Source organism: Ambystoma mexicanum, chromosome 11 (assembly GCF_040938575.1).
Source record: "Ambystoma mexicanum isolate Mex_15411 chromosome 11, UKY_AmexF1_1, whole genome shotgun sequence".
Taxonomy (NCBI): Eukaryota; Metazoa; Chordata; class Amphibia; order Caudata; family Ambystomatidae; genus Ambystoma; species Ambystoma mexicanum.
Window position 1 is genome coordinate 222,956,022 of NC_090934.1, and position 12,257 is coordinate 222,968,278.

At 45.1% G+C, this 12,257-nt stretch overlaps 1 protein-coding gene across 1 annotated transcript in view; it reads right to left on the reverse strand.

The window, feature by feature from the left end:
• MAP3K6 (mitogen-activated protein kinase kinase kinase 6) overlaps positions 1-12,257 on the reverse strand; it is a 1,613,301-nt gene that overhangs the window by 892,840 nt on the left and 708,204 nt on the right. The window lies entirely within an intron of this gene.

Here is a 12,257-nt window from a genome sequence, read left to right on the forward strand (position 1 = left end):
ATTCAGAAGCACCCAACCAATCCAAAATATGAAGTCTCACATCATACATACTCACTGCTGCTTTAGGCAGGCATGGAAGACCTAGAGGACTCTGGTTGGGAGGAAAACATTTTCAAGAGACAATCTTTACATTTCAAGAGCATGTTACATTTCCAACTCCCCGAGTTTGATGTCCTGATGTTTGGCTTCAGCTTCCGCTTGCAACCTTTTACATTCCAATTCAAGTCTCATTTTCTCAAACACATTCTGGACTCAGTGATGGACCTTGTGGGGTCCCAGTGGACATAGGTTGAGGCAAAAGGGCCTGCTGAGGCAGAGGGGCTACTATCCGGGGACCCTTCTCCCTCCGCTGACTCTTCGAAGACATTCGAGTTAGACTCCGACTCAGAATTAACATCCTCATTATCAATTTCCACATTTCCTGGATTGGTAGGAGTTACAGGCCTACTAGCCAACCTTTGGTGAGCCAACAACCTTGTAATCAATTCATTTTTCTTTCCTTTAACAGGAAGATTCCTGATCTTACACATCTTTCAGTTGTTCTACCGTTAGAATGAGCAGGGCTTCCTGCTTGAAGTTACCCATACTAGGCATGTTACAATTGCTGTTCTAGTGGAGCTTAGCCTTGTGAAGGTTGAACAAAAGTAAAGAAAATACTCAATGTAACAACTCTACAATAGATCCTCACCGCCTGCCACCAGTTTTAGGCAAGATTGTATGCAGTACCCTGTGGGAGACTGCACCAGCCCAGCCTTGTACTCTTGGCAATAGTTAACCCAATCTTCGGTATAAGCATGTAATACACAAGTTGGTAGAGTGACTGAGCAGCCAGGCTTATATCAAGAGGGGTTAATGTCAGCTTTAAGGTTTTAACACAGAGTTTCACAATGACAGTTAATCAAATAAACACTTAGACACAAGGTTTCTTGATTAAACAATTATTAATTTAACAGTCAGTTGAGTAAGCCTTCTTTAGAAGGAAGCAATCATAAAACACAAAATATGCATCAATAAATACACACTCTCAGTTTCACTGAATCAGCCGATACCCATTGGGGATGGCACACATACACTTCCTACACCCTCAGGTGGCTTAAATAACTAGGACACTGTGGACATTGATGCATCACCAGCATATTTAGAGCAATACTGAGATTATTGTCAAAAGGAGAAGATGAGAGAATAAAATAATAGTTAACAAATATTCTTAAGCAGGTAAGTATTTTGTGAACCCTGCAATGCAAAGTAAACTAACCCTTTCCTCGGGGAAAGGCAAAAGCACAAAGTCAGAGGTAAGAAGAGTCGCTCAGGGAGCAAGGACAGCCAATGTTAGTTGCGCAAAGTCTAGGGGAGCTGAAGATCTTCTTGCAGGTAAGTAAAAGTCTTGCACAATGTTTTAGAAACATTTGTAGAAAGGAAATCACTGAAGGGCCTCAAGCTGAAAGGCTTGTGAGGGGCCAGAGCTGCAAGAAACTCTTCAAGTGTAACCAAGTCAAGTCTCAACTGAGAGCTAGCAAGGCTACACAACAAGAGGTCCCCTTAATTGTACAGTACCTTTGGTTTGAAGAAACCTGGATTCAGCTGGCTTCTGTTCCTGTGTAGGTCTGCAGATCCTGTGTGCCTGGGCCTCAGTCGTGGTGACCAGAGGGAGGACATCTGGGGACTCATGTCAGTGGCAGCAATTGGCAAACTTCAGATCAGCGGCACTTTGCAGTTTCAGCTCATCGCATCTCTAGCAAACAGCACCACCACTGTTCTTGGATACCTTATTGCACTTTCCTCATATCTGGGGTCCAGCACTCTGTTGAGGTGGCTCATGCTTGGTCAGTCCTGTTTCATGGGAGTCCAAAGGATCTTCCTGGAGCTCGTGTCCGACTTAAAAATGATGCACTCGATCTGGTGTTCCTCTCCCTGGCAATCGGTTCCTGCAGCAGCAGTGGAAGTACAGCCAGCTCCGAGAGGATGTCCAGACGAGTTTGCTTTGGGGTTGATTGGTCCCACCAACCTAAGGGGATAAGTCGTCCGTTGCAGGGCTTCCCTAGTCGAAGTGAATTCGGAGCTTCAGCACAGCAGCAGGTCTTCATCGTGCAAACCAACGTCCAAGAGTTGCAGCAGGCGTCTCTTCCAAGTTCTTCTTTGGATTCCTTTGTCCAGTGGTCGACTCTGCCTTCCAAGTCAAAAAGCCTTGCCTTTTATGAAGGTTTTCTCCCATTCATTCGCAGCCTAGCTGTCACTAACAGCATGGTGGCTGTCCTCTGTGGACAGCCAGCCGGTCAATCACCTTTGGGTCACATTCCTGTAACCAAGGGGATTAAGCACATGGAGTTTCTGGCACCTCCCTCACTTCCTGCCCCTGCCGGACACCCTGGAGCTAGAGGTGGGCATCACCAGTGAATCCCGTCAAAAACAAAACGAACAAAGGGACCAAGCCTGGTTTGGCCCGCAGAGTAAATCTCAAGAAGGACCTTTCCAACAAGAAATGGCAAAAAAAGAAGACCGGGCCATTTTGACAAAATGGGCATCCATAGGCGTCTTACTGCAGCTGCAATTGCAGCCCGCAGTAAAAACACACAATGGTAGGAAAAAGTAAACCACTGCCACCAGCCATTAATTGTAGAAAGGGTAACATAAAAATGTTATATGAGAAACCAGACAAAGGGGATACTAAGTAACCCCTCCAGCACCCTATTGCAAGATAGTGTATGCTGGGTCTAGAAAGTTACAAAATGTAAGTAAAGTTAATTTCACTTCACTGCTCTTGGAAACAGTAGTTTAACCAACAGAAGGTATTTAAACCTTTGGGAAATCTAGGAGACTTGCCTGTGTCACTGTACTGAAGGTGCTGTGTATCACAATGTAAAGATGATGCCTATGGAGTTTGTCAAACTCCAAAGTCAAAAAGAAACAGTGTTCAAATCAATGACCAAATACATGAGAGAGTGGAGAAAAGGGCTCATTCTTTCCAGGTTAGAAATTAAAAGTCCTAAAGTCCGGCTAGAAGTGCTGGGTGTCTCTAAGGAAGAAGGGAATTAGCACATGCCTGAGAATTCTATGTCAAGACCGGAGGCTCACATCATGCTTCTCTATTATTGCATATAAGGAAAAGCTCAGCAGCAAGATATTTTGTGTACCTTATATATTAACAAAGGTACAGTGAGCAAAAAGCAGATGGCTGCAAACTCTCAATGTGGTCAACAACCACCGAACATGTTATCATGCCTTGTTCTTCCGAGAGAGGGGCGCCTGCTACCTTTGTTGAATTATATATTAACATACTTATAATGAAGGTGCATTAAATATATAATAAAATACCATAAAATGTATCCCAAGTCCATAACAGTTCCAAAATGGTAAAAAACTCAATTTCCCATGATGCTCCCCAAGGTCATCTAGTGTCCATGGCCATGTGCCACCTGTCCTCCAATAGGTGTGCAGGTATCCCCATAAACAGTATTGAACAAGAAGTAACTTCCTCTTTCTTTGCTGCTCACGGCAAGAGATAAGTTCACTTCTTGTTCATTTCTGTTTATGTTGTCATTTCAGCATATTCATTGTTTAAACCTATATATTTGCCTATTTATATTAATAGGTACTTGATTTGCACGTAGCGTGCTGTTTACAACTGCCTTTCTTGTCAGGCGTATCTTCATCGTCTCTTCCGACGCCAGCTACTTCCTGCTGGCTTTGGAGACTACATTCATTGCAAACTTTTCGTTCGCGTGTGCCCGCTTGCAGCGTTTTGGCTGAGTGCTGCAGCGGGTACTGCTGTGCCTGCGCTGCTTCATCGGCCCGGAGGAGTTTCTCGCGGGCTCCGGGGAAGACAGTGGAGCCTTTGACGGTGCGCGGCGCCGCTTGCGAGCCCCTAGGGGGAGCTCCTGCTCTCCCTGGTCCCTTTCTTCAGGCTTCGGCGCTCGCGTGAGCATTTCCATTCGAAAATAACGGTTGCTGCGAACGCGGACGCCGGAGTCTTTCACTTGGTATTATTTCAGAACAGCATAAAAAAAAAAAACGAACAGGAACGTTACACAGGAAATAAGAAGAACTCTTCTGGCTGCTCCAGCCTGATAAGGGAGTACATTTAGGAAAACAAAAATTTAAAAACAGGAGTAGAATTAAGTACTCCTACAAAAAAAAAAAATTATATATATATATTGATTTATCACAACTACTGGGGCTTTGAGAGAGCCCAGAGGAGGAACAAAAAAAAAGCAACACGCAAGGAGCTTATAATTATCATGGCAGCGCAGTACTCCCGTCAATCAGGTCAGGCTTGGTCTGAAGGTGAGGAGGATTCATGTTCTATTGATGAGGTGGCTATGGAAAAAAGCCTTCAAAAGGTATTGGGATCCACTGTTGAGAACAGCATTAAAAAGGCTGCGTCAGGCATGCTCCTGCCAATACAACAGCGCCTAGACAATATGGAGGAGCGCATGCGAATGGCATCTCCAACAGGGAGAAAAAAGACCCAGAAGAGAAAGCACCTTACACAAGGGAGATGTAGTCCGGCTCGCAAGAGCAAAAGCTCTCCGAGTCCCCCCCCCAACCCCGAGCCAATCGATTCCTGCCACTGCTGCCGTATCCGACGCCTTCTCCAGGCTCACAAAAGCCTTTATGATCAAAGTAACCCCTTCCCTTGAAGGACCCTCTAACCCGAGGAAGAAAACAGGGGTACTAGAACCTCAAGCCCGGAGGGAGATGGACAGGGCATGGCAGATGATCAAAGTGCAAGAATATATGATGACCATCTGTCACACTCTTCCTCAGATTAAGATACCCAGATATGGAGTTCGAAATCCTCAACCTCGGGGATTGCAGCAGCCCCCCCATCTCCAGGAGAGGCATCGGGGAACAGCCACCTGAGAAGGGGATGTTCGCTCCCAAAGAGTTAGTACACCCCAGATCCTCTGACTGGGAGCCATCTGCCAGAACAACTGATTACATTTTCAGCAGGCTGCGCTAGCCTCTCGACAAAGATCAGAGCAAGACTACAGGCAAAATGCCCACGTCCTGAGATACCAGACAGAGTGGCTCTGACTCCAGAACTCGGTTAAAAAATGATCACGTTCTTGGGTAAGCACATGAAAGATCCTAGGAAAGGCATCGACCGAGCCTGGAAGTCTTGCCAGGATAAGCTTCTGGACGTCACCAGTCCCTTTGCAAAGATCTTAGACCTGGCGGAAGAAGCCTCCAACTCTCCAGACCCTACTGACCCAGTGATCCTCTCCGGTTGGGCTCAGAGAGCAATCTGTCTACTGGGCAATGCAAGCTGCGCTATTTCCATGGAGCGTCTAAAGGGCATACTCTTCAAGATGGACTCAAAGCTAAAATTTTCTCCAGGGCCGGTCGAGGTCACTCTTCCGGCCGCTATTCCTTTGACAGAAGACCTCATTACTAGAAGGAGCAACACAATGCCTGGCAAGAGCACACTGATACCTTCTTTCCGTCTAGAGGACAAGGCAGAGGGCGCTTCTGAGCCGCTAAGAACACAGCCCAGCATCAACCCACAGATCAGTTTGCTCATACCAGTGGCAGCACCACATACACCCATTGGGGGGAGACTAACGCCCTTTACAAATGCTTGGGATGTCTTATCAGGGGACGCCTGGGTCAGGGACGCAGCGCGTGGCCTGCGCCTAGAGGTTTTTCGCGCCGCCCTTCCCGGTCAGTCGCCCCGCCCCCATAGTTATGTACGAAATAGATCAGAGTGTGATAGACAGCGAGATTCACAACCTATATCAAAAGCAAGCGATAGCCCCTGCTCGAGTCTGGGCGGTTTCTCCAGCCCAATTTTTCTAGTGCACAGTAAGGAGAAGATGAGTCCTGTAATAAATCTGAGAGCGCTCAACGAATTAAAGGATGCCCATCTTACAGTGCCCATTCATCAGGCACATGCGAGTTACCGAAGGTTATCTTGGGGGCTCCAAGACTGGGAATTCACAAGTCTACCCTTCGGACTCTCTTCAGCACCCTGGGCCTTTATCAAGCTGTTGAGACCAGTGGTGGCTCATCTCAGAGAACAGGGCGTCCGACTAATAGTGTACCTGGACATTATTCTTATGGCTCAGTCTCAGGAGCTAGTACAAGAACAAGCCAGGCTGGCTATAGATCAGCTGGACAGTCTCGGCTTTCACATCAATTGGGGGGAAGTCCATTCTTTGTCCTTCCAGGAACCTAGAAGTTCTGGGGTTCGTAGTGGACACCCAAAATGCACAACTTCGTCTCCAAGCTGCCAAGATACATTACACCAAGCCGGAGATTCACAGGCTTCTACTGTCAGGGTCCGGCTTGACTGAATTCCACAGGAGCTGATGCTGGCCCCACAGACCCTCACCAGGAGTTCACCCCTCAACCCTTAAGTATAAGCTGAGCTGAGAACCCCAAGAAAGGGAAAGGGGAATTTGGAGAAAATAACAGAGACACTGCAGCCCTGCAACCTTCTGGTAGGCTCTGGTATCTGTAGTAAACAAATACACTTGGTTACTTATATGTTAATATAAACTTCTTTTCTAATATTATTCTACAAACAAACTAACTTCTTTACCTCTTAAACCTCAGTAAAAGACTTAGAGGCTAATTATCTGTGTGTAATATCTTGTAAATTATTATCTTGCTTTTTGCATATAGTTTCAAGCCATTCAAGTCTCTTTAGAATCCTAAAGTAATGACCCTTGCAAGCACCTTACAGACTTCTTCTTGCTTTTTAAGTTCATTTAACTCTATGAAGTTTGAGTATTAAATGCTTTTGTAAAATGCAGTCTTTCTCTGAAGTCATTAACTTTCTTGAATGCTGCTTTCCTTCTGCGTGTGAATCGTTTTCTTTTTTACACATAAAAATGTATAGATTCTTTCTTGACAAGCGTGTGCGATAAACACGTGAAATCACCAGACGTGAAGAATTGTCCTTGCGTTTAAAATACACACGCGCATCTTAACCAAACACGCGCGTGAAAATACTTGTACGCGCTAAAAAACAACTTGCGCTAGTTAAAATGGACTCGCGCTCTATCGCTTCCGAACACACGCAGTTATACGAAACGTAAATCACGTAAAAATAGTACACGCATTCAAAACAACTTGCGCTTAGTTAAAAATGGACTCGCCCTCTATCGCAACCCAACACGCGCTTTATCACGCAACGTCTCTCACGATAAAGTTGTGCACGCGCTAAAATCCACTTGCGCATTTCATTTGGACACGTGCTCTATCGCTCTGAATACCCGCGGGCTCCCATAAAAACGCCAACGACGTAACGCGAACTCGCGCACGCGTTAAACATTCTTGAAATACATTACACGTAGTTAACAACTTTAAACTTGAGCGCACTGTCTTCAAACTTGTTTCCTTATAGCAATTTAACTGTAAAATGTCTTTTTTCTCAGTAAACTTTGAAACTTGTTAACTCTAAGTTTTCTTATGAAAAATGAAAGTTCACTGTGAAAATCTTAAAGCCTTTAAAAAGAACGATCCCACCTGATGTCTTCTTGTTCACTCTGGCTCAGCAAACGATTTTCTTACTTCTTTGGTAAATCTTCTGAACTCTGAAAGGCCTTATTTAAGGAGCTTAACTAATATACAACCAACCACTGAATTTCTATGGATGAAAGGCAGTTTAGAATCTTGCTCACCTCACAAGAATCAAACCCATTGTCCTTTCCACCAATCAGGCAAACCAAACATATCATTGTTCCTTTAACCAATCAGATTAAGTTTCTTTCTCTCCATCTTGACTTGGGCAAGCACAATGTTAATTCTATGGACAAACTCTTTCTGACTACTACTCAGCCAATTCTATATACATACTCTTTCTGATTACTAATCCAGCCAGCCCTGACATCTAATCTCTCTACGGGAGCTAGCAAGGGTGATAGGACTTCTATCCTCATCTATCCAAGCAATATTTCCCAGTCCCCATCATTACAGAGAACCACAAAGACTGAAGGGTCAACACCTAAGGCGCAGTCTCTCTTACTCTCAACGCCTGACTCTGTCCCCCCAGGCGAGAACAGAATTCAATTGGTGGCTCACGCACATGGAGGCCTTGAACGGCAGAGCCATCTTCGGTTCCAACCCGGATATCATAATCGAATCAGATGCCAGTCGTTCTGGTTGGGGAGCGAGATGTGGCTCAGTAGCCACGGGAGGGATTTGGTCCCCACAGGAGTTGGACATGCATATAAACTGCCTGGAGCTTCTTGCGGGCTCATTTGCAGTTCGCTCCTTTGCTAGGAATAAAGTGAGCTGCTGTATCTTGCTGAAAATGGACAACATATCCGCAGTAAGATACACCAATCATCTGGGCGGTACCAAATCACATCCACTAGCAGAACTAGCCAAAGACTTTTGGCATTTCTGCCTTGATCACCAAATTTCCGTCACAGCGGAATATCTTCCGGGTCTCAGGAATGGGATGGCGGACTGGCATTCTCGCCATTACGCCGATTCCAGTGACTGGAGACTCAACAGAGACGTTTTTCTCCGCCTGCAACAGATCTGGGGTCCAATGTCCAAAGATCTCTTTGCCTCCCGTCTCAACACTCAGCTTCCGGTGTTCTACAGCTGGAGACCCGACCCAACAGCCTCAGCGACAGATGCATTCTTACATCCCTGGACACAGGGGGTTCACTACGCCTTTCCCCCCTTTTCCATGATAGCGAGGACCCTGGCGAAGGCGCGTCAGGACAAAACAGAGCTAGTTCTCATAGCCCCAGTCTGGACTGCTCAGACTTGGTATCCAGTTCTTCTGGAACTTTCTATGGATTCTCCAATCCTTCTACCCCACTCTCCGGATCTTCTATTGAATCCGTGGAGGCAAGCTCACCCCCTGCTCCTCTCCGGGTCCCTGAATCTGGTGGCTTGCAGGATTTCAGGGCGTGATGGAGGACTCCGGGCATGTCCCTCAAAGCAGTCTATCTCATTGAGGAGAGCTGCCCCCCCCCCCCCAACCTTCAAGAGGTATTCCAATTCCTGGAGTGCCTGGAGGACCTGGTGTCAGGACCGGGGTTTTCACCCAGTTTGAGCACCTTTAGAGGAAATTCTCAATTTCTTAGCCTCTTTGGTGGAAAGAGGACTTGCGTACAGAACAGTGAACGCTTATCGCTCTGCAATTTCCGCAGGCCACGACCTCATACAAGGGGCCCCAGCCGGAGAGCATCATCTTGTTTACAGATTGTTTAAAGCCGTCCGACTTAAAGCATTTGTTATGACAAATTGTGGGACGTTAAAGTACTCAATCTTTTTCTCTCATGGCCGTCTAACGAGAAGCTATCACGTACGGCTCTCTCTGGCAAGCTTACTACCTTGCTTTGTCTAGTTTCTTGTAGGAAGGTTTCAGACGTCAGAGCTCTAGACCTAGAGAGCAGGTCCTTTTCTTGTATTCTTTTTCACATATGAAGAAGAACTAAGTGTGACTCGAAAGTGATTTCTTACCCAGCTTTCAGGGAACAACCCAAGCTTTGTTTAGTACAATGTTTGAAAACCTACGAAGAACTGACAGCTTCCCTCAGAACCTCGCCTAACGGTCAGCTTCTCATAGCTATTCGCAGAGCCCACAAAGCAGTTTCAGCCCCTACTTTAGCACGCTGGGTGTGCTGGACCCTAGCACAAGCAGGGATAGATACTCTTCAATTCGGCGTCCATTCTGTTGGAGGAGCCATGGCCTCCAAAGCCTTCCAGGTTGGTGTTCGTTTAGAGGACATCATGAGGATGGCGGATTGGGCAGGAGAGTCAATATTCAAAGAGTTCTACCTGAAACCGGTAGATCAGCCTGCTTCGATTGTGGTAAGTAATCTTTGAACTAGCATAATGTGAGCCTCCGATCTTGACATAGAATAAAGATTTTCCATAATAACTTACTAGAAAGTCTTAATTCTATTAAAGACACGGAGGAGAGCATTATCCCACCCAGCGAGGGAAAAGAGTGGCACATATCACTCTGGAGTATTTTAAGCATTGCAACAGACTATTGTTAAATGAAAATACATGCATAGTTGTATACTAATACAATGCTCTTTTCTCTCCCACCCCGCAAGGGAACTAGGGTTACCATTCGCATTAAGTAATTATAGTTCTGTATCTTTTTCTTGACAGCGTCTACAGACAAGTCCGTCAAATCCACAGCTCAAGGCCTCTTCTTCTGGTTATCCGCAGTTGTGTTTCTACTAATTATTCACAGAGAGCCAAGTTCGCAGCCTCGAAAGAGAAAGTTACTTCTTGTTCAAGACTGTTTATGGGGGATACCTGCACGCCCATTGGAGGACAGGTGGCACATGGCCATGGACACTAGATGACCTTGGGGAGCATCATGGGAAATTGAGTTGTTTACCATTATGGAACTGTTATGGACTTGGGATACATTTTATGGTGTTTTATTATATGTTTGATGCACCTTCATTATAAGTATGTTAATATATAAGGTGAACAAAATATCTTGCTGCTGAGTTTTTACTTCTATGCAATAATAAAGGAAGAGAAGCATAATGCTTGCCTCTGTGTCTTTAATAAAATTAAGACTTTCTAGTAAGTTATTATGGAAAATCTTTATTCTCCCTAACACACTGGTATCCAGTGATGTTACTGGATAGGTTTTACTGACACCAATATCGGATATTACCAAAATAAAGTTTCAGTATTTTTTCAAGATAGATAGGGGTTTGAGGTAAAGAGGTAAAAGAGGTAGAGAGGTGGCTGGGTTATAACCATGAAAATAACTGGGGGGTAGATGGAGAGACTGGGAAACCCCTAATAAAATTTAAAAAAAATACCACCAAAGTTTATTTTTGTAAAATCCACTCAGTACATCAGTGTTCGGTATTACAGTGTTCAGTAACATTACATGGAACCCTGGCCACTTGCTGTCCCTGACACGTACTAGTGTTCATCTTTGGTCTCTTACTGGGAAGAAGTGGGGAGGGGTCAGAAGGTTGAACTAGACCATGCTAAAGATGTACCAGAACTGAATCCTGCATAGGAGCTGCTGAAATGGACTTGGAATTGGTGCAGCCTGGAATCTCTGGGAACCGGAAACTGTCCTTGACTCAAAAGAATCAACAACTTATCAGAGAGTATGTAGCTATTTGACACCCTCGCTATCCTTTCCTGGAACTGAGCAAAAGGTCTCTACCAAGTTTATGTTTCATCTGTAATGGAAGCATCTATCAAATATTGATATGCTCACTCCAGTGGCAAAAACTATAGAGGTGGGATTCCAGTGTCTCACTGGGAGCACAACTATACCAGAAGAACAGCAAAATACTGTGAAGAGGAAAAAACAACTGGGTTCTCCAAGTCTGAAGAAACATGATCATGCGTTTGCTACTTAAGGGCATTCCGCACATGTTGCCGCATTCAGTTACCTCTTTCTAATTTTCCTTTTCTTACACAATTATTTTAGAATGTGCCCACTAACATTAAAATAACGTTTTTAACTGAAAGGCTTCAATTCAATAACTTCTCCACTTAACTGGGGCAGAAGGAAGCTCTGACACTGACAAGAAGCAAGTACTGAGAGCAGCAAGCCCAAGTAGTTCATGTTTAAGCAATGCTGAGTAAGTTTCAGGAAACACTGGTACTAAAACATTGGTACCTGGAACCTGAGAGGTCGAGTCGACTCCATAATGTTAAGAATCCATCAGAGCCAAATGGACTTTTTAAGAGAATTAATTTCCTGAAGCCACATGTGCAACTCCAGGATGCCACAAGATGGGACTACTCTCCCCAGCACCTTTGCGACTTTATCAGGTTTGAATAGCTATTGCAGGAAGGCTAGTCCAAGAACCGGAGGTTTGCCCTTCGAAAGGTACTAAACTGTTTGTGTCCCGGGTGTCTCCTCCTTAATTGGGTGTTGAAGGTCTGTGACCCATGTACCAGCGCCAAATGACACTATCGCTCCTGTACCAACCACGCCCACCACTCTTAAAGTCAGACGGTTTGCAACCTTGTATGAATGCAATGGTTTACCCAGGGACAGGGTCGGACTGGGACAAGAAATAGGCCCGGACACCCAAAAAAAATGGCCCACCCCTCGCCTCAGAAAAGTGGCCCACCCCTCACTTCAAAAAAGGTGGCCCTCAAACCATCATCCGTGAATCACGTAAATTCGCGACTTTACAGAAAATGCTACTTATGGAGGGTTCATGTGTCTGTTGCATGTTGTTATGTTTTGTGTAAATGCTTGAGAAAGTGATAACATTCCTTTTGTTTTTGTTTAAAAAAAAAAACATCATCACATAGTAAAATACTTATGTTGCAGAACCAGACTC